Below are 25,429 nucleotides of genomic sequence, written 5' to 3'. Positions count from 1 at the left end.
AATATACTCATACGCAAATACAATGATTTTTGTTAAAGTTTTGTTATATTCTGTTATTCTTACATTGTTATAAATATATTTATTATATGCTTAATCAAACATTGCTGAAATGCTTTTATAATAATATTAATCATAAAGTTATAACATAAGTGACATGTATATAAATTTAATTTTTAATATTATTCATAGTAAGTTTTTATACATTAATATGAGATTTTGTATATATTTATATTATAAAGAAATAAGTTAGAATTAAAAATTATAAACTGGTTAGTTTTCCATATATATTATTTTCTTGAAACATTTGACGAACATTTATGAAACGAGTGTTGAAACAATGAGAAACAAAACTTATACTTACATCTATTTATTACTTTGAATTTTTCCTTTTCTTTCTCCTAATAAGAAAATTATGTTAACATTACTTTTAGACTTTAGATTACATAAAGACTTTAGTTAACATTACTTTAGATTACATATACAGTCTGAGGATATTTGTAATTCGTGAAAAGTGAAAAGAACGCACCCCACCAATCAAAAGCGATCACGAAGAATCACGAATCACTGTGAAAAATCACCATGATTGGGAATGAACGTGATCGAATCACGAGTGATTCCAAAGTAGCAATTCACGCCATCTCTAATATCTGGACCTAAGGTGCCACTGGAACTAATTAACGAGTGTGCGTCGCGTAATGGCTTTAGTATGACAATTTCGATTGTTGAGTGAGACAGTAAGATGGTAAAGTTGTAAATTCCATGGTAAATTCTGTACAGTTAAATGATTTGAAGGCTCTTAAGCCCTTGTACTATTAATATTCGAAAAATAAAGAACGCGCCCTAAACAGTCCTACAATAAACAATGTTTAAAATTCCAAACAAATATAGAATAACATTTTTTTATACAGAGCTACATTTTCGGTAAAATCGAGTTTGAAAATTCGTTAGGTACGCGTGTATTTAGACACAGTTTACTTCATTTGTTCGCACTGCTATTTGCGCATATAAACAATATTAATCAAAATATGATGTAATGTTAATAGATAGTAATAAATAGTTGTAATAATCAATTGCTGCAGAAGTACTGATAGTACAAGCTCCTAATACACGAATATAATTCGTGTATTCATAATTGGTATACCTTGCCATTATGATAGCTCCAGAAATACTAGGAGTTCCGATCTACAATCAGCCCTTGACTGTAATGAAATAAGACAACTTTAGGTCTAGGATCTTCGACATGGTTTATAAACAAAAGCAGTAGTTGGGGTTGTAAGCCAGTCTAGGTAAACGAAGCGGACTGTGTTTAAGTGCACGCGTATTTAACGAATTTACAAACTCGATTTTTTCGAAAATGAAACTCTGAATAAAAAAATGTTATTTTATATTTTCGGCTGTTTTATGTGAATAATCACTCTCTTGCCGATTGTACCACGGTTTTTCGAACACCCTGTATGCAGGGTAGAATAGGGTGAGAGGTAAAATCGGGCAAAGGGTGATTCTACATGTAAAAGTAGGTAGAAAAAAAAATAACTCGTTAGAGGCCTTATTTTCAAAAATAGCGACATTGCGAATTTCTGAGGTATGCGTGCAATACAGTACGACTTGGACTTCGACTCAAGTAGAAGAAGAGATTAATGGTCAGACGCCCGTACTGAATCGGGGATCCGACAGATTTTTAAATTCAATTGTCTTGAAAACGGAGGCTCGAACGAAAAAATGTTATTGATTCTTTTCAACTTATTTTCACATGTAAAATTACCCTCTACTCGATTCAATTATTCATCCTACTTCAGTCTGTATATTAATTCTAGTTTTAAGCAATAATTTAGAAAGAATAACCGTTAAACAGCTATGGCTTCAAACAACTGATTAAAAATTTATTCGTTGGTCGGTGCAAATGATTTACGATAATCCATATGAATATTAATGGTCAATCATTACTTTGATGAAAATTTGCCCAACACTGCTTAATAATATCAACAACGAATTGAACGAGCAAGAATTGCGGAGGTTAGCAGAGGTCCAGGAGAAGCCGCAGAAATAAAAGGGAAATGTATGGAAGGAAAGATCTAATTTGTTCCTGTCGGGTCTGTTTTCGGTTGAGGGTGGCTGCTGGCGGGGGTAACGGAGCGAAATTAATATTCATAAGCGTCCAGAGAGGTCTCGAGGGCGGGGTCAACTTACATGTATCTTTTGCTACTGACCCTGGCTACCGGGTGTAGGGGGGGGGGCGATAACGGTCAGAAATTAAAATACTAACCAGCCAAGTTTTAACCCTTCTTCGTTGTTCGAAATACACGTATGGATATGGCTGAACTCCGCTATCGCAGTCTGATCTCGGTTCTTAAAACTCCGCAGGTTACCACAATCCTCGACGCTTCTTGTTGTTCCTTGAAATGTAAATCCAAGCTAAATGCGCCACAAGGGAAAACAATCGTGGTTGTTGCAGATTTGTTCCGTGCAAGGCAACTAACGAATTTCAACTTTTTGTTGGTTGCACAAGTAGAAAGACCACATACTGCGCACAAATGTAACAGCTACGCTACCGCTTCGTTTTCGCACCATGAAATATTGAAGACGGTATTACATGGTGATACCTTGTGGGAAAGTAAATAAAAAATTTTAACAAAATTTTGTTACTCATCGTATACGTGTCCATTCATACAACTGACGGACGTGTCTATCCATTACTTACTATTTCTACTTGTGTCAATGGGTTTAAACTTTAACGGCGATGGACTTTGGTAATACTGATTTCTTTTTATCAGAAATATAGGTTTTTTCCTATTTGTTATTAATCAATATTATGTATTTAAAAATAAATGCTACGACTCTCAAAGTTTTTATTTTCATTTGTAAATTCAGTAATTTCAGATGAATGCTTTGGAAGCTATTATCATCGACTGTTACGAGTTAAAGTTATGTGTGTTTTTTTCAGCGGAATGCTATTTTTTTTTTTGTTTATAATATCACTGCTCTTTTTGAGACGAATTCAACGAAGTAGTTTATTAAAAAATTAATTATGCAATATTATGCCCCCTCTTTTTTTTCGATATTTTCAGTCTTTCATGACATATTCCAAAGAGTCCAGTAAAAAAAGACTTCTGTATATACCTATATATATATATATATAAATTCTGTATATTCTAATGTATTCTACATATTCGTAATGGTGTATACGTTACGTCATATATAGAATACATATATCGAAATTTATGCTCAAAGTGTAATGTAACATATTTAACAAATAATAGTTTAATGCTTTACATGAACATTTACTGCGATATAGCCATTAGCCTATGTGTTGAAAAACCTTTTGTATCGACCTTAAATCACAGTGGAAATTTGCTCTTTTTTCTGTTACATTAGATGTCAAATGTTACAACTATTTTATACAATATTCATTGTACGCCAGTTATTTCTTTAATTCTTACGAACCAAACAGTCTCTGCTCAAGGTAAAAGTAAATGTATGTACAATTTGAAATACATGCATTTGATCGTACGAATATATCTGTTTACGCAGTTTTCTCCAACTTTGATAATTATGTAGATACGGATGCTGCTAAATATTAGTAGAGTTAAAATCAACACCAAACACATCGACGATGATTTTCTGTAGGTTAAAAAATGTCAAAAATGTTCATCCTTTAGGATGTATTACGCATTGCCCGATATTATGGTCTGTGACATACGACAGCAAATATCATTAATCGAGCGAATCATTAAGCACAAAGTGACACTGCATAGGCAAGCCACGAGGATGTCGCGAAGACAGACCAGAAGGTGGATGAGCTGGCACTTCCTACGGTATACAATTAGTCGTCGAGTATTAATCCTGCCCGGTAGCCGTTACCCGACAGGATATTATGGTCCCGCAGGCAGTAACAATGAGGATTATATGGGGAAAACGCTTCGATAGCGTTTCTAATACAAGCTGTACCGGCATGGTAGTTACAGGGTGCGTCGTTCTCGTAAACGTTCGCCCACGGACTGACTTAACTTGGCTGGCAATAATAAAATGATATAGGAGGCAAAATATGCATTTAAATTATCGCTCCGCGATAATAATTTGCATACCGCCGCGGCACCTCTCCGCCACTTCGATGCCGCCGGTTCGCTTAGTTTAGCCCCGTTTAATTTAAATAATACTTCTCAGCGCGGGGGAGCACAACTCTGGCAAGATATACATAAAATCGCCATAACATTGTAAATTATTACTGATACGGCTTATATCGCGAGAGAGAGGAGCTCCTTCCTCCTTTGTCTCCCTTTCTCTCATCCTTCCAACTTATCCCGAACCTCCTTGCGCTTCCTCTTGTTGTCGAGACGCTTCTAGGACACTCGTATCCAAACGATTACGAAAATTTGAGGGGATCCAATCACCGAGCGAATCGCAGCAAATTTAAGTATTCGATCAGAGATCTATTGATTTCGAATTGTATTCGTCGGAATGAAATGACAGTTGATCTTAATTCTTGACCACCGCGATTTTCCTTACATTTCGTTCCAGTCCCACCAAAGATAAGCCTCGCGTTAAATTAAAAATAAAACAAACAATTTAGACAACTTGTAAGAAGACTACAATTTGCACGATACACTCTCAAGACTATGCACATTAAGAAAATGCAAGACAATCGATTTTACCAAACTACCTTCTTCAACTGCTCTTCGAAAACCAAAATTTTAGATATGGTGTGTTAAAAAAATACGTTTCTGCTTCGGTTCATCTCTTTCTGAGTATTTTAAGGGGGTCTTCTATACCCGGTTCAGCGAAATTTGGCAGGAAATATAAACAAAAAGTTCACGTAATCGACGCTGCGACCGTAGATAAGTGGTCTGGTGAACGTCGTTGCTCAGGAACGCCTTGTAGGAACGCCGAAGAGGGTCTTCGCATGATGTATTAAATCCAATCGAGATGATTTGGTCACGAGTTAAAAATTATATTGTAGCAAATAATACAATGTTCAGATTTGCGGATATAAAAACTTTATTTCACAAGTCATTAAAACATGTTACGTGTAAAAATTAGAGAAAATGTGTTGATTATGTTGTTCAAGTTATTGAACACAAATTTTTGGCAATTGGATGCATTAACTAAATCGTTTATAATTAATTTAAATTCTGACAGTTCAAAAACAGAATTAGCATGAATTGTATATGTATAGTAATAAATAGATAAATTAAATGTAAATATATAGTTTTCCACGTCTTAATTTTCTTATTTACATTATTATATAATATTACTAATATTATATTAGTATTGAAGATGAGTACCTTTTGTTTAGAAAATTAGCTTCTTTCCTACTACATAGAAATCTGGACATTACTTTACTTTGGTCTAATCACGCATCACTCGCGTGCAGCCATTTATATTTCATGCCAATTCTCGTTGAACCGGTTTTAGTAATCTAAACAAAAATCGATTTTTTTTTGCATCCTTTTAAGGTTTGGAACCTTGAAAATATATCTACAAAACCATTTAACGGAATTCATAAAAATAACAAAGTTACAGCCATTTGGAGGGAACAGTATCTAGCACCTAATAATGCCACCAGAAATATAATAATATCACAAATTCACTATTTTTTTTTTTTTAATTTCAAAGATGAAAAAGAATGAGGAAAAACTGATACTACAACTTGAAAGTGTTACTAATTTAAACAAAATTATAGAGATATTGAATGTTTTTTTAATTCGGGCTATAACTGTATCCTTAGTAAGTAGAATACAGTATGTTTCACAAGAGCGTTGTTTTGTTATCCAAGAAAGTAATAAATATTTTCAAAAAATTCTCGAATAGGTTTAGTAAGTACAAATATATTAATACGATGCAGTTACCTAATATTGTGTGGAATCTCCTTTAGTTTTAAGTATATCCTCGAAGTATAGCAACAGGTTGACATTTTGACAAGCTTTTCTGCGTACTCGATTCCGCACTCTATATCCTCCTTGTTCGACGGCATAATTGCTTCAATGTAAATATATGATTTCCACGTAGCTGTAACTTCATAATAGCCCACACATTTTCTATAGGGTTTACATCAAGCGACTGTAAAATCCAATCAAAGACATTGATACGAGGTCTGTTAAAAAAATAACCGAACTATTTTAAAAAAATTTTTTTCATTTAATGTACAACTTATTGCTCTTTGTCTCCTTCAAAGTACTCCCCTCCTCTATTCACACACTTGTTCCAGCGATGTTTCCATTTTACGATGCATTCCTGGAAAGCTTCTTTTGGAACATCCTTCAATGCCTGTGACGAATTTTTTTTAATGTCCTCAATTGAGTCAAAACGGCGTCCTTTGCAAAACAAGAAAAAGTCGCAAGGAGCAAGGTCTAGGGAATAGGGAGGTTGGAAGAGGACAGTCATCTGATTTTTAACACAAAACTGGCGAATTAACAAGGCTGAGTGGGCAGGCGCATTGTCATGGTGAAGGAACCATGAGTTGTCTCGCCACAACTGTGGTCTGTTTTTGCGAATTTTTTCGTTCAACCTTTTTAAAACGTTTTCATAGAACTGAGCGTTGATTGTTTCACCTTGAGGCAAAAATTCAAAATGCACAACTCCGTTGAAATCGAAAAAAACAGTGAGCATCACCTTGACAGAAGATCGAACTTGTTGTGCTTTTTTGAGGCGTGGAGATCCTTTGTTAATCCACTGTGATGACTGGACTTTCGTCTCAATGTCGTAATCCATAAACCCAACTCTCGTCCCCCGTGATGATCCTTTGAATGAATGTTTCATCATCGTTGGCTTTTTTAAGGAGTTCCTGGCAAATGTTCACTCGATGTTCCTTCTACACTTCGGTCATCAAACGAGAAACAAACTTTGCTGCAACAGTTGATACTCCAACCTATTCTGCAAGTTCTCTGATAGTCAGATGACGGTTAATACACACAAGATCTTTGATTTTCTGAATGTAAATGTCATCAGTTAAAGTCGAAGGCCTTCCTGATCAAGGATCATCTTCAATTGATTGACGATCATTTTTAAATCTGGTAAACCATTCGTAACACTGCGTACGAGAAAAAGCATCACTTCCGTAAGCTCGTTTCAAAAGTTCAAACGATTCCGTGAATGTTTTCCCCAGTTTTACGCAAAATTTCACGTTGCATCGTTGCTCTTGTAACTCGGCCATTGCGAAAATCGCCACGAACAGTGAAGCACGTTGCATTCAAATAGCAATAACTTGGAAACTAAATAAGATGTAAACAATTTGTAAAAAAGTCAGTTACGTGGAAGATTATGACAATTGCAGTGCTGTCAACTGTTCGTTATTATGACGATACACAAATACACAACTAAAAAAGTTCGGTTATTTTTTGAACAGACCTCGTATTTGGAAATGCTTTTATTTCCGCGATTTTGGAACTTCACCAAAACTCTGAATGGACAAAGGATATTAGAAATATATGAAAACTGTTTATTGAAGTCTGCGGGAGTATTCTTCGGTGAAGACAATATGTCCTGGGTACTACAAGAAGATAATGATTCAAAACACTGGAGTCATCAGTGTATCACATGGAAAAATGAATATGGCATCAATGTCTTGATTGTTTTTCACAGTCACCTGATGCAAATCCTATAGAAAAGTGGACTATTATGAAGTTAAAACTACGTGGAAAGCATACACAGGGTGTCTTTTTTAACTGGACTCTTTGGAATATCTCAGGAGGGACTGAAAATATCAAAAAAATATTTCAACAAATATTGTCAGGTACGAATGGAGACGTAATGTAACAGAATTATTTTTTTAGTATCTGCAGTAGTGGGAGAGATTTCAAGGTCAAGTGTGTTTTTTTAAACGGAATGCTATATTTTTTTTCGTGATGTTATAGATCTTTTTGAGACGAATTCAATGAGGTAGTATATGATGACGTTTCATTTTATGGAAGGTTCTAACAACATAAAAAATCGGGGATCAGGTCAACTCCTGGTACTCGCCTTCGGCTAGCTAAACCCTGTTTGACCGTGCCACTAATGCAAATCAGACCACACAATCGCTAGAAAAATTTTCCCTCATTAAGTAATTTCTGGAAGACTATTAATTAACTATTTTGAGTTAGACTTACCACTTAATTTGGAATCATCTGTTGATTTGTTCTGGTTATTAACCATTCCCACGTAGAAGGACTATTTCTATTCTTTCTTCGGTAGTTAACAGCATCTTTCATGTAATTATTTAATAACAACCAATCCTAAACTATTGTTCCACTACGAAAATATTGTAATGACACCAAAGTAATGTCCCACTGATAAAATATTATAATACCACAAATGTAACGTTTCACTGTACAAATATTAGTGTCACCAAAGTGCCACACTAACGTATTCATTAATTTCGCAAAACTTGCTTTTGACCTTCCGAAAACATGAGCACGCTGCGTTATGCCGTTGTCTCAACCATGCCGTCATCGATCCACACTCACTAGCAGTATGAATCTTTCCACGATTGAAAAGAACTTTTGTAGCAATTGAATGGTCTGATTTGCATTAGTGGCACGGTCAAACAGGGTTTAGCTAGCCGAAGGCGAGCACCAGGAGTTGACCTGATCCCCGATTTTTTATGTTGTTAGAACCTTCCATAAAATGAAACGTCATCATATACTACCTCATTGAATTCGTCTCAAAAAGATCTATAACATCACGAAAAAAAATATAGCATTCCGTTTAAAAAAACACACTTGACCTTGAAATCTCTCCCACTACTGCAGATACTAAAAAAATAATTCTGTTACATTACGTCTCCATTCGTACCTGACAATATTTGTTGAAATATTTTTTTGATATTTTCAGTCCCTCTTGAGATATTCCAAAGAGTCCAGTTAAAAAAGACACCCTGTATATTTACATTGAAGTAATTATGCCATCGAATAAGGAGGATAAGGAGTACGTAATCGAGTACGCAAAAAAGCTTGTCAAAAGCATACCAACCCGTTATGAGACTATACTTCAAAGTAAAGGAGATTCTATACATTAGGTAATTGCGTCGTACTATTATGTGTGCACTTTAAGCCCATTTGTGAATTTTTCTAAAATACTTATTAATTTCTTAGATATCAAACCAACGCTCTTGTGGAACGTACTGTATATTTTGTTTCCTTCGTTTCAGATGAATAGAAAAGTCGTTATGATGTCAGCCATCTGGACTTGTTTTTCGAAACATTTTTTATTATTTTGCATTTAAAAAATTTGTGTTTATCCTCGAAAACTGAATAACAATGTGATCGAAACTCGTATTGAAAAGTCTTATATTCGTAAATACTTTACAAAGAATGATTATTTTTCCGTCTACTTTACTAGAAGACTCCCTTAAGTGGTAATAAGAAATCGTTTCTCAACCAATGCAATATAATATCGCCAGTATGCAATAGATCACTGGTACTGATCCTAATATGCTGATGAAAGAAATTCGGAATTTAAATGTGGTCATAATGTCAAGTGGTTATAGCACAATAAAATTCCATGTATCTGGTATCGATGAAGGCATCGTACTCCTCGTTTACCCGTTACTCGTACCCGGTATTTTTCATCTCACAAAGTAATAATTCGAACGACTACTAGGCGTGACGATCACTGATCGTAAGTCACGTTCGCATTGTGCGCAGAGTAGACTCATTGGCTGGAAATCCGAGAAACGTGCCACGAAAAAAAGTAATAATCCTTCATCGGATCGAAGAAACTGAAATTCTATGGTAATCAAATGGGATAGTGACAGCCTCTGCGGGACGTGGCGTGAATTCTTCCCGGTTGCTTTCGCGCAGCGCCAGCAGCAATTCTATCTATCCTGACGCGTGCACGAGTAGAACGATGCAACGTGGCTGACGGCTTACGTTATTATTTTATTAAGTCATAATATAGAGGAACGACTGAGATGTTTGAGCGTCCAGGCTGTAACAAACGACAGAAACAGCACGAGAGACTGCACCCTCGTTGATGGTAGCTGGCTGGTACTCGGCCAGCTTCGTACCATTCGCCCATCGTTGTGCCAACCGGACCACGCAATTCCACAAAGTATGCAGATCTAAGAATTCAAATGGCCGCCCTATAGCGGCCGTAAAATGGCGGACAATCGCGCTCGTAAACCACTATATTAAAATTCTATATCGTTCCCCATAGCCACCGCCGACCGATGATATCATTCCTCTCCTGCCCTCTTCGCCCTTTCGTTCCCCTCTGCGTTCAAGCCGATGTTCAACGTCCAGCATAACCTTCCCACCTACCGATCTATACATTGTACTGTCTTTCCAAGTATTCGTTCGCGTGTATGCGCACGCTGCAGTTACACCGTGGCGAACATTGGCGCCTCGCAGCTCGGACCGCGATATAAACCACAGGTACCATCTACTTTTCAAAATGTAGTTAGCCCCAGAAGGAACAAAAGACCGAGAATCAGCACCTCGTATAACCATGATTAACCATCGTGAACTATTACAAGTCTGTTAAATGCCTGAGTATTACTCTACCTCTATCGAAACTGCATTTCGTTTATAATTGTAAGAAATCTTAGTCATTACGTTAGCCTACCGCCATATTGGAGTACGGTAAGCTGACTCTTGGCTATAGGAGTTACAATTTTTTTAAATTCTGACGCTTAATAAGAAAATGCTTCTTACAAAATATTAGAAGTCCTTAAAAATCAGAATCGAATATTCATTACTACGTAATCTTGTAGTTGACGCCATTGTAAAGATCATTTTGTCCAAAAACACTGGGGCAATCGACACGTTAAGGATTAACAAGACTTTCATTGCCGATAAAAACTCGATGAATGCTATTTGATCGTATTCGTGTACGTAAGATGTTACTTTTACGAAAGGAACGCTTCACTCAAAGAACTTTTATTAGTTTCTTGTCTACCGGCTTTTATATTCCGTGGAGTTTGTGATCATTCGCCGGACATGGGCATACCCATTCACGTGCACCCCTATGTCCATGCATGCGGAGATTGGCGCCAAGACCCCGCATGCTTGGACCGGGACGTAAAGTATGCACGTCTCCTCTATTCTAACTAATTTTTTACATTTGTACGACCCTCAAGGAACTTCAAAATATTGGGAAATAGCAATATTTCCCTTCTTATACATATTATATTCGATAACGATCGGGAAAAAAGAAATCCATTATTTTTCACCTAGATGGTTATAGTGATACATATCTTGCAAAGTATTGATCAAACAAATCGAGAGTCGTGCTCGTTAGAAAAGTGACATTCCACACTAAAAGAAATTCTTTTACAGTTTTTTTGCTTGGTCGATTCAGTTGTGAGTTATAGAATATAAAAGATGGAAGTTAACAAAGAGAAAATTTGGTATATTTTACAATTTTTCGTTGATAAAGCCAAGAATGCAAGCCAGGCGGCTGAAATTGTGAATGGTATTTATGGTCCCGATACTGTCACAGCCAATTAGGCGCAATTTTAGTTTCGTCGATTCCGTTTCGGTATTTTCGATGTTAAAGATGCACTTCGCACAAGTAGGCCCGTCGTCGAAAATGTCGATAAAATTATGGAAATTAACGAGGACTGACTTGTTAGCAGTCGTATCATCGCCGAGAAGCTAAAAATCGACCATAAAACAGTTTTAAACCATTTGCATAAAGCTGGATTCGAAAAGAAGCTCGATGTTTGGGTACTACATGAATTGACGGAAAAAACATGATGGATCGAATTTCTATCTGCGAAATCTTGGCCAAACGGGATGAAATCGACCCAATTCTTAAACGGATGGTGACTGAAGATGAGAAATGGATCACATACGACTATGTTGTGCGAACACGATTGTGGTCAAAGCACGGTGAAGCGGCTCAAACGATGGTCAAACCAGGACTAACGGCCAGGGAGGTTTTGCTGTGCATTTGGTGGGACTGGAAAGGTATCATCTACTATGAGTTGCTTCCATATGACCAAATACTAAATTCGGACCTCTACTATCAACAATTGAACCGTTTGAAGCTAGCGATCGACCTGAAGCGACCAGAAGAGGTGTTGTGTTCCATCAGGACAACACCAGGCCGCACACGTTTATAGTAACTTACCAAAAACTCCGGGAGCTTGGTTGGGAAGTTTTGATGCATCCACCTTATAGTCTGGACCTGGTATCAAGCGATTACCATCTTTTTTTGTCATTGCAAAACTTCCTTAATGATAAGAAATTGGTATCAAGAGAAGATTGTGAAAATCGTTTAGTCAAGTTTTTCGCCAATAGGCACAAGGACTTCTATGAAAGAGGCATTATGAAGTTACCTTTGCAATGTCAATAGACTATAAAACAAAACGGTACCTATTTGACCTAAGTCGGACAATCCGAACCATGTTAAATAAAGTCTTGAAATAAACGTGAAAATAATGGATTTCTTTACCTAATATAAAAGGAACGACGAAAAACGTTTGATTAAGAAACAGCTTCATTGCCGAGATCCGATCGTTCAATAAACGCGCCCAATGATTCGTTAAAAAAAATGACATACGTAACGCAACGTGTAGGTAAACGAAGAGAAAAGGAAGAAGCCAAAGAATGGAATACGATAGAACGACCGTAATGGATATTGCGTTTGTGTATATCTGATTCGTGTCTCACGCGCGCAGGATGACGGGAATACGCAATAAGTTAATCGTGTTAACGGCTCTCTTGATTAAACGAACGATCAGGCTGATGGTGACTGTCGTACGGGGCGCGCAGGGACTATGGGTGCGGCATGGTAGGACATTAATACAAAACTCGATTGTCATTCATCGCTTGACCCCATACTCCTGATTACGTCGATTCATTAACAATAGCCACCGGCGTCGTTCACCCCAGCAACGAATTGTTGTTTCACCGTTGCACCGGAAAGCTTATTAGTTACCATCATTGTCCTATCAGAGACGCGGAATTAATAGTATATCAGTTTATTTGCATATTCACGCTTCTTATCTGTACCGTACACCTCCCAACCAATGCGGTTGTTACTAATTGTAAATAACAGGACGACAACTCTTAAACTCGCAAGGACACATCCTGAAATTACGGGACTGGATTTCAAAAACGAAAAAAAGATTATTTCTATTATTACTATTATTATAACTTCTGAGCATTTATATCTTTTTCATGATCTTGGAAAACTTTTTTTAAAGCGTGTCAAAATTTGTTAGAAGCGCAGTTGATGAAAACTTAGGAGGAGGGGGCTATTTTAGTGTAGTCAGTCTAAAAAATCAATTCTTTTTATTCCATTTTCTTATGGTTTGGGGGTTGAAATATGTGTTTGCAAAGTATGGATCAAGGTAATATTCATAAAATTCTCGGAGATGTAAAGGTTTAGGTTACATGATGAGACGATCAATCCACGCACACACAGACGAAAAACTATAAATGTGTTTTATTCAAAATTATATTTTTTAAAGAGGATGATCGTTTTTCTTAGAAACTAATGAACAAATCAACTTCCAGTTGCACGCACATTATTTATACTTCAGGCGATCCTCTGAACCTCCAAATTCATATTATTTAAAAAACTACTATTTTTTGGAACAGGAAAGTGAAAATTTAGTAGAAGAAGTCAGAGTATTTTCTTTGAAACGGTGTCATTTTATCAGTTGCTTATTTATATTATTCATCGTAGTTCGGACGATAACCATATTCATAACAAATAAAATGAAATATTATTTTCCAATAATTAAAACGTTAATTAATATTGTTTACACTAAAATACTATAGCTACAGTAAGCTAGACAAAAGATAGCACATCTTATATTTTTTCGTTTTTGACGTTATAAACTGAAAAAAATAAATATTTTAATATATCAACATCTTTGAGCATACAAGTACGTGTAATGTACGTGAATATAATTCATAATATTTACTTCGACAGAATTCTAGGAATGGAAATGTAAATATTGTCGTAAATAAAATGATAGCATAGTAGTCAGTTTACGCTTCTTAATCGTGTATAAGCTACTTACAATTAGCTAATTAATAAAGTGTGTACTACCTTTTTTTGTGTTCGTTTGTTAAAAATGCACAGCAAAGTGTTAAAAATGGTTCGTAGAGAGAAACTAAATGAATTTGGAATATTATACATACCATATTGAAGTTAAAAAAAAAAGAAGTAGACAGTTTCACAAATATTAAAAGTTGTAAATAAAAGTCGTAAAATTATTATGAATCTATCAAAAAATTACAGAAAGAAAAAGAATTCTAGACGTCCACAAAGTTGAACTGCTCGCGATAAACATTGGGAGAAGCATCGAATTCGAAGATGACTACGACACAAATCGCAGAAAATGTTGATATAAATACTAACGTAAAGAATTGAAGAATGTAAGGCAAAAAAGTATTAAATTGTATAATCTTTACCAAAAAGAATGATTGAAGTCGTTAAGTATAAAGTGTGGTAATATGGTTATCATAGATTAGAAAGTGAACTTTATTTGTATGTCTTGGCCTAGTGTTTATCTTTGTAAGTGAGCGTGGCGATGTGTCTAGAGAATATGTGTTTCATGGTTGAGAGAGTGAGCGACCGAACGTTGTGTCTAACAGAGAGTACGAATCAAGGAACGAGAGAGAGTATTGAAATATATGAGTTGGAAGACGTGCCTAAGTGAGAGAAGAAAAAGAAAAAATCGTACTCGTTATATCAGTGGATTTTAATTATTCATATTTTTTGTATAGTGTCGTTGTTTTGTAAATAAATACATTTTTGTCCATTTTACTCACATAAAGAAGGTGCTACAAAAAATTAAAAATTGAATATTATTAATTAATTAGTTAATACTTCAAGATTTTCGTCTATTATCTTATCCCTCTTCATTTCGCTAATAATTTTGTTTTGTTAAATAAAAATAGATTGATTGATGAAGCTTCGTTTCGTTTCATTCCTATATGCCAATAAAGGTATTCTGAAAACATACATGTAAAAGAAATTGAATTTAGAATGTTTAATTAAGAATAATATCACATTGTGTACTGGTGACGAGATATCTCGTCTACAGCAAGCCGAATGTTGTGGCCGGATGACGAGATATCTCGTTTTCATATTTTTTCAATGCAAAAAAAGGAGAAACTATTTTCAAGCGGAAACGTGATATTTTATTACAAATTTGGGAAGATAAAAGAGAAGTACGAATGATTTCGACAATCCATAAATTTGAAATGGTCGAGTGTATTGGCAAATACAAAACCATAAGGAAACCGAAATGCATCGCAAATTATAATCTAAACACGAACGGCGACGACCTCGCTGACCAATATTTGTCATATTACTCAATATTGAGAAAAACAATTAAATGGCCGAAAAAGGTGGTGTTATATCTCATTATCTGCGGCCTATTCAATGCATTTAAAATTTATAATTTTTGTAATAATAAAAAAATGAAATATAAAGATTTTTTACTGGCCGTGATGAAATTATGGGCATCAGAAGAAAAATCAATAAATGCGATTATGGATATTGAACAAAGTATTCGAAATACAAGAAATCATATACGCATCGACCCACCATTTAGACTCTCGGGCAACATGAAATAGCATACCCTTGAACCAATAATAGGTAAAGGCAAAAAGAAATTCACAACGAAAAAATGTAAAGTATGCTTATCCAGTGGAAAAAGGAGCGAAAATAGATATATGTAGTTGCAAAATGTGCCAAACACCATTGCACAAAAGAGAATGCTGTACCAGATATCACACTCTAAAGCATTACTCAGGTGTGTAAAATAAATAATGGTTAAAATGTAAAAAGTCTACATAATAAATAGATGTTTAAAAAATATATAGTAATATTTAATAATGTCTTATGTGAATATAATACCAAATGCGAATTAAAAAAGTGCATATATGCATCGTATAAAGTGTTTCTGGAGTTACAAAAATGTGCGGGGCCCTGGAAGCACGTTGAGCGAGCAGAGTGCGGTACGCAATGTGATATATTAAGTCCCGGAGTGTATGTAGTTTATTTAGCCTAAATCGTTTAGAGTAAATGGACCAAACATCGGCGCAATTGCGGTTGATTCATTATAAAAATTGTCTAGATTACTGTCGCTACAGCGAAACAACACTACGCTTGTGACAGATACTTGGCTCAAAAATAATTTACCGGATACGAGGATTAAAATTAGATCTAGATCAAAGCAGATCCAGGCAACAAAACGAATGACAGTTAAATCGCACCTTGTCGACGGAAACGTGCCAAAATTTCCGCGAAAGAGAGAGTAAGGATTAGTCGAAAGCGGGACAATAAAGGGTGTCGGAGGACGACGCAATGGATAGGGTGGGAACCAGGGAAGTATGAGGAGTAAAAGGAGGGGCGAGGGTACGGGATTCCCGGGTACCGATGCCGACAGCAGCGGCAGTGCCGTGCGAGGCTGTAATGCGTTATTAATGAACACCAAGAATTTCATTAAAGATTGTTTGTATATCAAACTGTCCACTAAATTATGCCCTATAACCCCCGTGGCACCTTCCTGTGCCTGGAAACTATTGGCTGCGGACACGGTAGGCACCGCCTTTTACATTTACTGACTGTACATAATTCTTAGACCGTGCAAATGTCGAACTTCATGTTCGCGTTTCGATGAAAAATCCTTCAAAATTGATGACAGGAATCGCGCTGGAACGATAATATTATCGTTTAGGTATCGAACGGAGAACCCATCGGTCGAACCAGTCGCTCGACGAAGTCAATTATTTCGCGACCTTTGAAACATACATTATTAGAAGGGACGATATAGGTAAGTACAACATGGTGCGCACGGCGAGATGAAGAAGGACACATGCAGAGGAAGAGCGAACGGGTTGCAGAAGGGTACAAGCAGAACTCGAGGGAAAGAGACGGAACGAACAGGCATGACGCGTTGAATGAACAGCCAGGGGGAAAGAGAGGAAGAGGCTAGGTAGACTACGGTGGGTGGGGAGATACAGTTAATCGTTGGGAAGCTATTAACTTCGGACTGGAATGCCCCATAGCGCCTCATTTCGTTCAATGCAAATTTACGCCCGACGTCGACCACCTAACGGGCCTCTCTACCTCTTTCTCACTAAAAACGACGCGTATATACCGGGTGTATCCTGCTGTCCTTCACCAATGTCGACTTTCATTCAGGACGCACCGTCGCACGATGGACCATTTGTCTCAACAAACTAGCCAAACGTTTATTTCGAAAAATTTACGTAAATTAGCGAAGGAGGGTGTTTAAAACATGGCCATTTTTTAAAGAATATTTTTCAACAAAGAAAAACTATCCTTATCACTTTCCCGAAAGACGATCAGAAAGCTGTTAATCCTTCCTTAATCGCAGGCGTGACAAACGGTCACCCAACCCCTATACAGGGTTAGGCACAAATTAGTCTCCACGAGTTTTCAGCCCCTTTCGATGATCTGACAAAAAAATGTTTCCTATCGAAGTCAATTACTATTTAACTGACAAAAAATTGCAATTGCTTAAATTAAAAAACAAATGATCTTCAATAAAAAATTAAAGTTACTGGTACATTTTTAAATGAAACTAGATATTTTTAACTTCATAGTATTGTGAGCAACGTCGAGACGAATTCAGCGACCTGTACAATATGACCTTCAGATGACATTGAAGGAAAAATTGCCATGAATCGATTGCCACAATATTTGAAATGATTCGGCGATACATAACACCAAGGCCTCGCATTTAGACGTAAATAAATAAACGTAAACATTGCGAATGCTCATTTATTCAACTTCAGAACTTAACATGCAAAATAAAATGAAAATTTATATTTAGTTTTAGGTCGTTGAATTCGTCTCAACATCGCCTACAATACTATGAAGTTAAAAATACCTAGTTTCATTTAAAGAAATAAAATTAAAATACTGATTAACTTCGATAGGAAACATTTTTTCGTCAGACCATCGAAAGAGGCTGAAAAATTGCAGGGACTAATTTGTGACAGACCCTGTATTTCTCTTGATAGTTCTAAACCGATTTGGATTACTAACGCATTGCCTTCAGTCTTCCCAGCAGTATAGAAAAATTCTATATTGGTTTTCGTAAGTAAACGTGTTTAGTTTTCAAATATTTACGTAAAAGTCTCTCTAGATAACAGCGGCTTTTGCTATCGGAAAATCTACATTCTCAATCAAATCTATTTAAGAATAAAGATAATTATTAAAGCTTATTAAAGGTAAGTATAACACACGAATTAAAAATTCATACCATGTGTTTAATCTGTGGTTGAGACGAGCTCGTTCGGATATTGAAGGATTGCACGTGGTGTGCCGACTAAAACTAAGCTCGAAGGACCACCCCTTTTCAGGGGACTAACTAGACGAATTGCTTTTCTATATTTATTAAAACTCAACAAACAATACACGTGACCGAGTCTAAACTAGTGTCTGTGCTAAAGACGAAGTATTCTGTTTCGAATGCGAAGTGTTCTAGAGTCTAAAATCAAGCTATTGGCAGTCTAAAACGAAGTAGTTTGTTTCTATCAAAAACGAAGTGACGGCGTTCCGCCGTTTTTCCAAGGCGTTGGCCTTTTGTACCCCCTTCCACCAAGAGTTTCGATGGTGGGGATGCAACGATGCCAATGTAGCTTGGCGTCTAAGATGGAGGGTGCTACGTTTGGCAACTCCGAGGATTTTCCACCGCGTGCGTCAGTCCCTGGGCCCGCGTGCAAAACTAACTACGAACAAGGGAGGCCCAGGTATACGAATCCGAGCACGTATGGGCCATCCGACAGTCCGCTGGGGTTGCAACCACTTGAGACTGCCTTCGCCGATCAAGTTTATGACACTTTGTTCTATTAACGAAACTCTAACTTTGTCCATGCTGGCCTTGACTAAAACGCGGTCTGTGTCATAAGCCTGGTCGACTCACCGAAGCCCAAACACCATGTATTTCGACCACGAATGAATACATATTTAGGATAGTGAAATATTACGCGTAGTCATGTGTATATTGCACAGTTGTTCTATATTTCGAAACCTGACTTGTATCATTAAAACCATATTTAATGATACAAGTGAAACGCCTGGAAATCTACTGTTTCTAGATTACAATGGCGATCATATATTAAGAACACTTAATAATTTGATTTTAGGAGACTGAATGACTTATAGTTATGCTAACGTGTTGCCTGGAAACAGTTGCTCACCGCCAAAAAAAAATCGCCATGCTAAGATTATATATGCAAAAGCCCATTTAAATTGGGCATCCCAACAATGGTCTAAGATAATCTTTACCGATGAATCGAAGTTTAATCACTTTGGATCAGACGGTAAAACATATGTGAGGCGTGGCGAAAGTGAAGAATTTAAAAAAAATTACAAGATGGTGATGGTTCGGTACTCGTGATAATTCATGACAGCAAAAGGAACGGACCTCATTCGTTGGATAACAGGAATCGTAGAGAAATTCGTGTATTTAAATATTGTAAAAAATGTATTACGTCCATTCGCGAAGTAAAATGTGCCAGAAAACTGAATTTATGTATTCGATAATGATTCAAAACATTCAGCAAAGGTAATAGAAATATTCCTAAGTAACAATAATATTAACGTTATGAAATGGCCAGCACAATCATCAATCCAACTGACAATGAGACGTGGATTGATGAAAACTCTTAATCTCAAAAATAACGAAGAAGTTATCCGCGTCATAAACCTAATCGTTGTACCGATCCTAAACATCGTGTACTTCACACGTCAAATTAATATTGCGTGAATGTTTAAGTAGTATAAGTAGTGAGAATAACTTTATTTTAAATTGAAGAGTGAACACAGTAATTTTTGTGTCATGATATGAATCGGTGGTATATGAGAAAAGTTTTTGTCGAGTTATGTATGTACGTTCAAGATATTCCAATAAAAGGGGTGCGAGAGTGCGGGGGTGTCGTTGGGTTTTCGCGCTATACGAAGTTGCTGTGCGTTTGGTAACTCTGGGGTTTTTCCCAGGTTTACACTCAGCCCAACAGTACCGTTAAAAAAGTAACAATTAGGAACTGCTTCGCACGTTGGATACGTTTACGTGCAGGCCTAGGGACCATTACAGTCAGAAAATAATTTTGCATCCAAACAAATGATTTATTTACTCCGAGTCTTCGCTATGCTGTTCATTATAAACAAAACGAACGTTTGTTTTTACGCTGTATATGCACAAATGTATTAGAAACACTTTGAACAAACGATGGCTGTTTTCCAGAACAGTTCTGCTTTAGAAACTTTTTCCAAGAATACCTTCAATTGTAATTATAACTTGTTTTAAAAATGAGTAATGTTTTTTGTACGCTTATCGACCAAATTATTTTTATGAATAAGGCACAACACAACAAATCTTGATTGTCCGACATATACAGGATGTTCGACAACCCCTGACAAAAAATTAATGCAAAATTCTAAAAGTCAAAATAAGGCGAAAATTAAGAATTCCAATTTGTTGATTGAGGCTTTGTTAAAAAATTATTAACGTTTAAAGTTACGCCTGTAGAACGACAATCTGCAAACAACTGTATGCGCGCAATGGATCGAGGCGGGTCAGTCCTAGTGGTTTTCACTCACAAAACTTTAAGGCTATCGATACGTCGGTAAGTAGAGTTTCTCATGCTGAGTGAGAACCACTATCATATGCACGTAGCTGTTCGTAGATTGCCGTTCTACAAGCGGAACTTTAAACGTTAATAACGTTTTAACGAAATCTCAATCAACAAATTGGTATTCTTGATTTTCATATTATTTTGGCCTCTAGAATCCCCCATTAAAATTTTTCCCAGAGGTGGTCGAACACCTGTATGTGATCGAATCACTGTCGGATTACAAAGAGTACCGAATTACTAAAAATAACTGAAAATAAATGTATTATACGATCAGAAAAGTAACACTTTTCGTGTATACGATATGAATATACATAAAAGGTACATGAAAATTATTTTTAATACATATAAATGAATAGGCAATATTGGAAGTGAAAATACAAAATTAAATATACACTGATTATCACTAATTTTTTTAAAACATAATCAAAATATGGTCAAAACTTTCCAACGAACGAATTTTTTCCGATGAAAGTAAACAACTTGTATTCTAACAAGAAGTTGAAACGATTTATATTTACGATATAAATTCTTAAACGTTTTCAAAGTGACAAATTATTTGTATAAATCGATTATATGCATGGAAATATAGACAAATATTTTATATCAGTATATCCCACTACGTGTATTTTATACATTAGTTATATACTATTTTTAACAAATTGTTGATATACACGCACTAAATGAGTGGACAGCGTACCTGGAGTGTAAGATTTAGCGTGTTGCGTAGTATCTCGTCTATTTAAAACAACCGAAGGATTCGTGAATTTGAAAATCATATCTAATTGAAATTCTTGGAGGATAATGGTCTAACAATAAGTAGTCAACGAAGAAGCTACTAGAAGTTATCCAATTTGGTTGTCTCTCGTAGACGATCAACGTCGTAATCGGTGACCCGCTTCGTAGTTGCAGAGCGAAACTTGGATCCTTCTAGCGTTACCCTCCTTTCCCTGATCGTCCTACCATGGCTGTTGGCTTATTAGTTTAGAACTTAGGCTTAATATAAAGTTGCGTGTGTCGCTTACGATGGAAGTCTGGCTACAAGACAGTAGGAATTTCTCTTCTCGGACGAATATACATTTACCTATGTGTAATTTGAATTTTATTGTTCCAATAATCGATAGAATATCTATTATATTATATCGTTGGCTGAATAAATTTTTCCTTCTTCCTGTTTATTTTGTTACTAAACGTACAACTCAAAGTACGATACAAAGCTAATGAATGAAATCAGAGACAACGTGTCATAGACGAGTAAAATATTAGTCGCGAAGCTGTGCATCTTAACGCGGAAAATAACGCGTATGGAGAAGCTCACTGATAAATGGCTACGTAACGGGTGCTCAAGATACACATAGTTAACACCAGAATGCGGCAGGAGCTGACTAACGACGACTGATGCTCCCACTATATAATTTCAAAGCATACGCACGCGTACACGTGAAACTAAAGCTACACCAAGCTGTTAACACCTTAATATGGACAAATGTCGGATTATATCTCAGATGAGGTTTGCTTTGCATTATTCGACTAACGTCCTCGTTTATTATCTTTGCTTGGCCGACAGCGTAACGTTATTGCTACTCAGGATTGTTACATTTACCATTTTTGCCGAAATCCAAGGGTTTCTCGTTACAATGAACGACAAATACACATAATTCCGTCTATTAGAAATATTGTTGTATTGCAAAAGCAAAAGATATTATAATTGTTAATTAATCAGAATTTATTTGCACAAATAGTAAGAAAAGGAAAAGTAGCGATTTAAAAGCAACATAAGATGTGAAATTTCTAAATTATTTACTTTGAACCATTGTAAATCATCGCTGTCTACCGTTCTATTTTCCATCGTTTCTTGTATAGCCATTTTTCCTAGCTCAATCCTGGCGCGGATTACCGAGCAATCTCGTCTCGTAACGGTAACTTACATTAAAGATGAAAGGTAACGGCACAACGAATCCCCCAGCAAGAAGAGCGAAAATAAACAATAGGGAATAAATGTGTACGAAGGATTTTAAGAAACCGTGACAAGATTCAAGACGTCCACCTGACTGACATTTAGCAAAAGCGTCGTGGAACGGTGGAGTTAATGGTGCCGAGTCGGCAACGAGAACGACAGAGAGACCAGCGAAAAAAGGAGGAAGGGGACAGAAAAAAGAGGGTCACGGAATGGATGTGTTCACATTATACCCTCTGTTCTTTTAATTTCTTCAAAGGGCCTCTCTCCGCGACACCTTCTCCTTCTTCCAACCTCGACTCCCGGATTAATAAGGCGTCGACGATGTGATGTCTTTTTTCTTTCTTCCCTAGACAGGACAGCAGACAGCTACCAAAGTGAATGAGAACTCTCGGTTAGAGGATAACAGAGGGAAAGAACACTCTTACTGGTACTTAACAGTGGGATGAGATGAGTTGCCGTTAATAAATGTGTTTCTAACTGCGAGAGAGGGCGAGAAAGAAGAAGAAAGAGAAATTGGCCACTCTCTTGGCCACGTTGCATGCCACCAAGGACTCTGGAGAATAAGTCTTAACGAGAAGAAAACTTTTAAACGCTCTAGAGCTTCCTCTTTCTCGATGCGAGGATGTGCTTAGCTTCGCACTTTTCATCTGCAAATTAAATACGACGCTGATGGGAGCGATTGGATTGAAAATCTATTTCATTGGTCAGAACTTGATTTAGGGTGCGTCTACTGGTCAGAACATCCAAACTATTAGAAAGGTTTCTCTCAATTGTCTCGTGCACAGGGCACTAGTTTATTTTTATAGGAAATATCGATTAAAATATTAAGTGCTATCGAATCTTTTTCGTAATTGTATATCTAAAGTGTACGTAAGTAGTAATTGTTATTGTGAAATTGCATTTTCAATAGCAGTGAAAATAATGGACACGATATGTATTATAATTTAACAATAAATAATCAAGGACTGCTTACAAGACCTACATTTCGTCAGTTTAAAATATTAGCAGATAATTACTTTTAATCACGAGGATCGATACACACAATTGATTTCTGTCAGAATCTGTTATACAAAAATTGATATAAAAATTGAAAATCGCTTCGAAAAGTTGAATTTTCTAGAAAAATAATTCAAAATCAAATATCTTTATGTAAGAAAAAACAGTAGAAGCATATCGATAGCCCTGGCCTATTAATATAGTTGTAAACAACAATTATTAACTTTCATCGTTTTGGAATATTTTCAACGTCGCTATCTTTCAGTGCTTTTATAATCAGCCACGATTATTTGATTCATACTATCGCAAAGCATCGGGAAACGAAGGAAAATATCCGATAGCGTAGGCCCTCCTTCGTCGCCTTGGCAGAAACTACCCTCCGGGTAAAAAAATAATTGCCCCTTGATACGCGTCGATACCCTACCTGCGGGGATGCTAGCGCGTAATGATGTTCGCGTTCGCGAACTTAGTTCGAAATTAAATATCGAGGTAAAAGAGGGTGGCAAGGACCGTGGCATGGGGATGTTAAATAGGAATCCCAACAGAGAAGGGGCCGACCGGGGAAAGGAGGCTCGCCGTGCACCTGCCTTTTTCCCGGACCACCGTGATAAAAATCAAACTGGAAAACAAACGAGGAACAGGATCATATTATAAAGTTTAGCAATCGATAGACAATGCTCGCCGAGAGTAAGCGAGGGAATAGAATGGCTGGAGGAAATATCTCATTACAATTGAAAATTAAAATTTTAGTCTGTAAGATAAATAAAGAAACTTTCCATTCTAAGTGGAATTTTTCCAAACTAAGAAAGAAACATTCCTACTTGTCGTTTAGTATTTTTCCAATTATTTTTATCGATAGCAAGACTGGCAACTACTTGTTGAATTTTTCTGTATTTGAGCATTTCAAGTTCATCGCTTTGGTGATTTACGTATTCAAAGAATATCGTTTGAATAGTATTTCAAATTGTTGGCGCATGCCGCCAACATGGTATATTCAAAGTAGTCATTATTTAGGCTTCTGTGAGTCGACCAGGTTTATGGTACAGGACCGCGTTTTTGTAAAGTTTAGTCAAGGCCAACATGGACACCGAATATTGTAAAGTTTCGTCAAGCACATATATACCATGTGTCATAAACTTGGTCGGCGAAGACAGTCTCGAGTGGTTGCAACGCCAACGGACTGTCGGATGACCCACATGTGCTCGGCTTCACATACTTGGGCCTCCCTTGTTTTGCCGATGTTTTTTTACACACGAGCCCAGGGACCGACGTATGCGGTAGGAATTGACATCGTTGCACCCCCGCCACGAAAACCCTTGGTGGAGATGCACAAAGTCGACGTGTTTGGCAAACGGCGACAACGCCGATCAGATCGTTTTTAGATTCGTCTTAGAAACCACATAGATTCGCTAGAGATTCGTTGCAATATAGACTCGGACACGTACTTATACATTTTTTTTGAGTTTGAAATAAACATTAAAACCCAATTCGTCTGGTGTAGTTCCCTGAAAAGGGGTGGTCCTTCGAGTAGTCTTAGTTGGCACACTTCATGTAATTTTTACAATATCCGAATGAGCATGCCTCAATCACGGATTAAACAAACATTAAATTCATTATTTTAAAAAATGTATTTTAAGATCAGTCAAAAATGAAGCATTATATTGAAGCGTATGATTAAAGTGTAAATTAAAAAATTGGAAAAAAAAGATCCAGTAAAAAATTTTTGTATATACCTTCTTTTTTCAACAACGATTTATTAATAATATATTTACAGTTTCACATGTATAGACTTAACCTAGGTCAACCTTATAGTCTTTTCTCATATGTAATATTTGAATGTCCCTGCTTCTCTTTGTGACTCTACCTTTCATTTTGGAACAATATAGACGTAGTATCTATTTTTCTTTTACAGTTATCACAATGTGAT

The 25,429-nt window shown here is 36.5% G+C and overlaps 1 protein-coding gene across 2 annotated transcripts in view; it reads left to right on the top strand.

Moving 5' to 3' along the window:
* The window catches only part of Mbo (nuclear pore complex protein Nup88), a 139,279-nt gene that overhangs the window by 71,347 nt on the left and 42,503 nt on the right, over positions 1 to 25,429 (top strand). The window lies entirely within an intron of this gene.

This window comes from Colletes latitarsis, chromosome 2 (assembly GCF_051014445.1).
Source record: "Colletes latitarsis isolate SP2378_abdomen chromosome 2, iyColLati1, whole genome shotgun sequence".
Classification (NCBI taxonomy): domain Eukaryota; kingdom Metazoa; phylum Arthropoda; class Insecta; order Hymenoptera; family Colletidae; genus Colletes; species Colletes latitarsis.
Note: the sequence above shows the minus strand (reverse complement) of the source record. Positions and strands in the feature narration are given on the sequence as shown.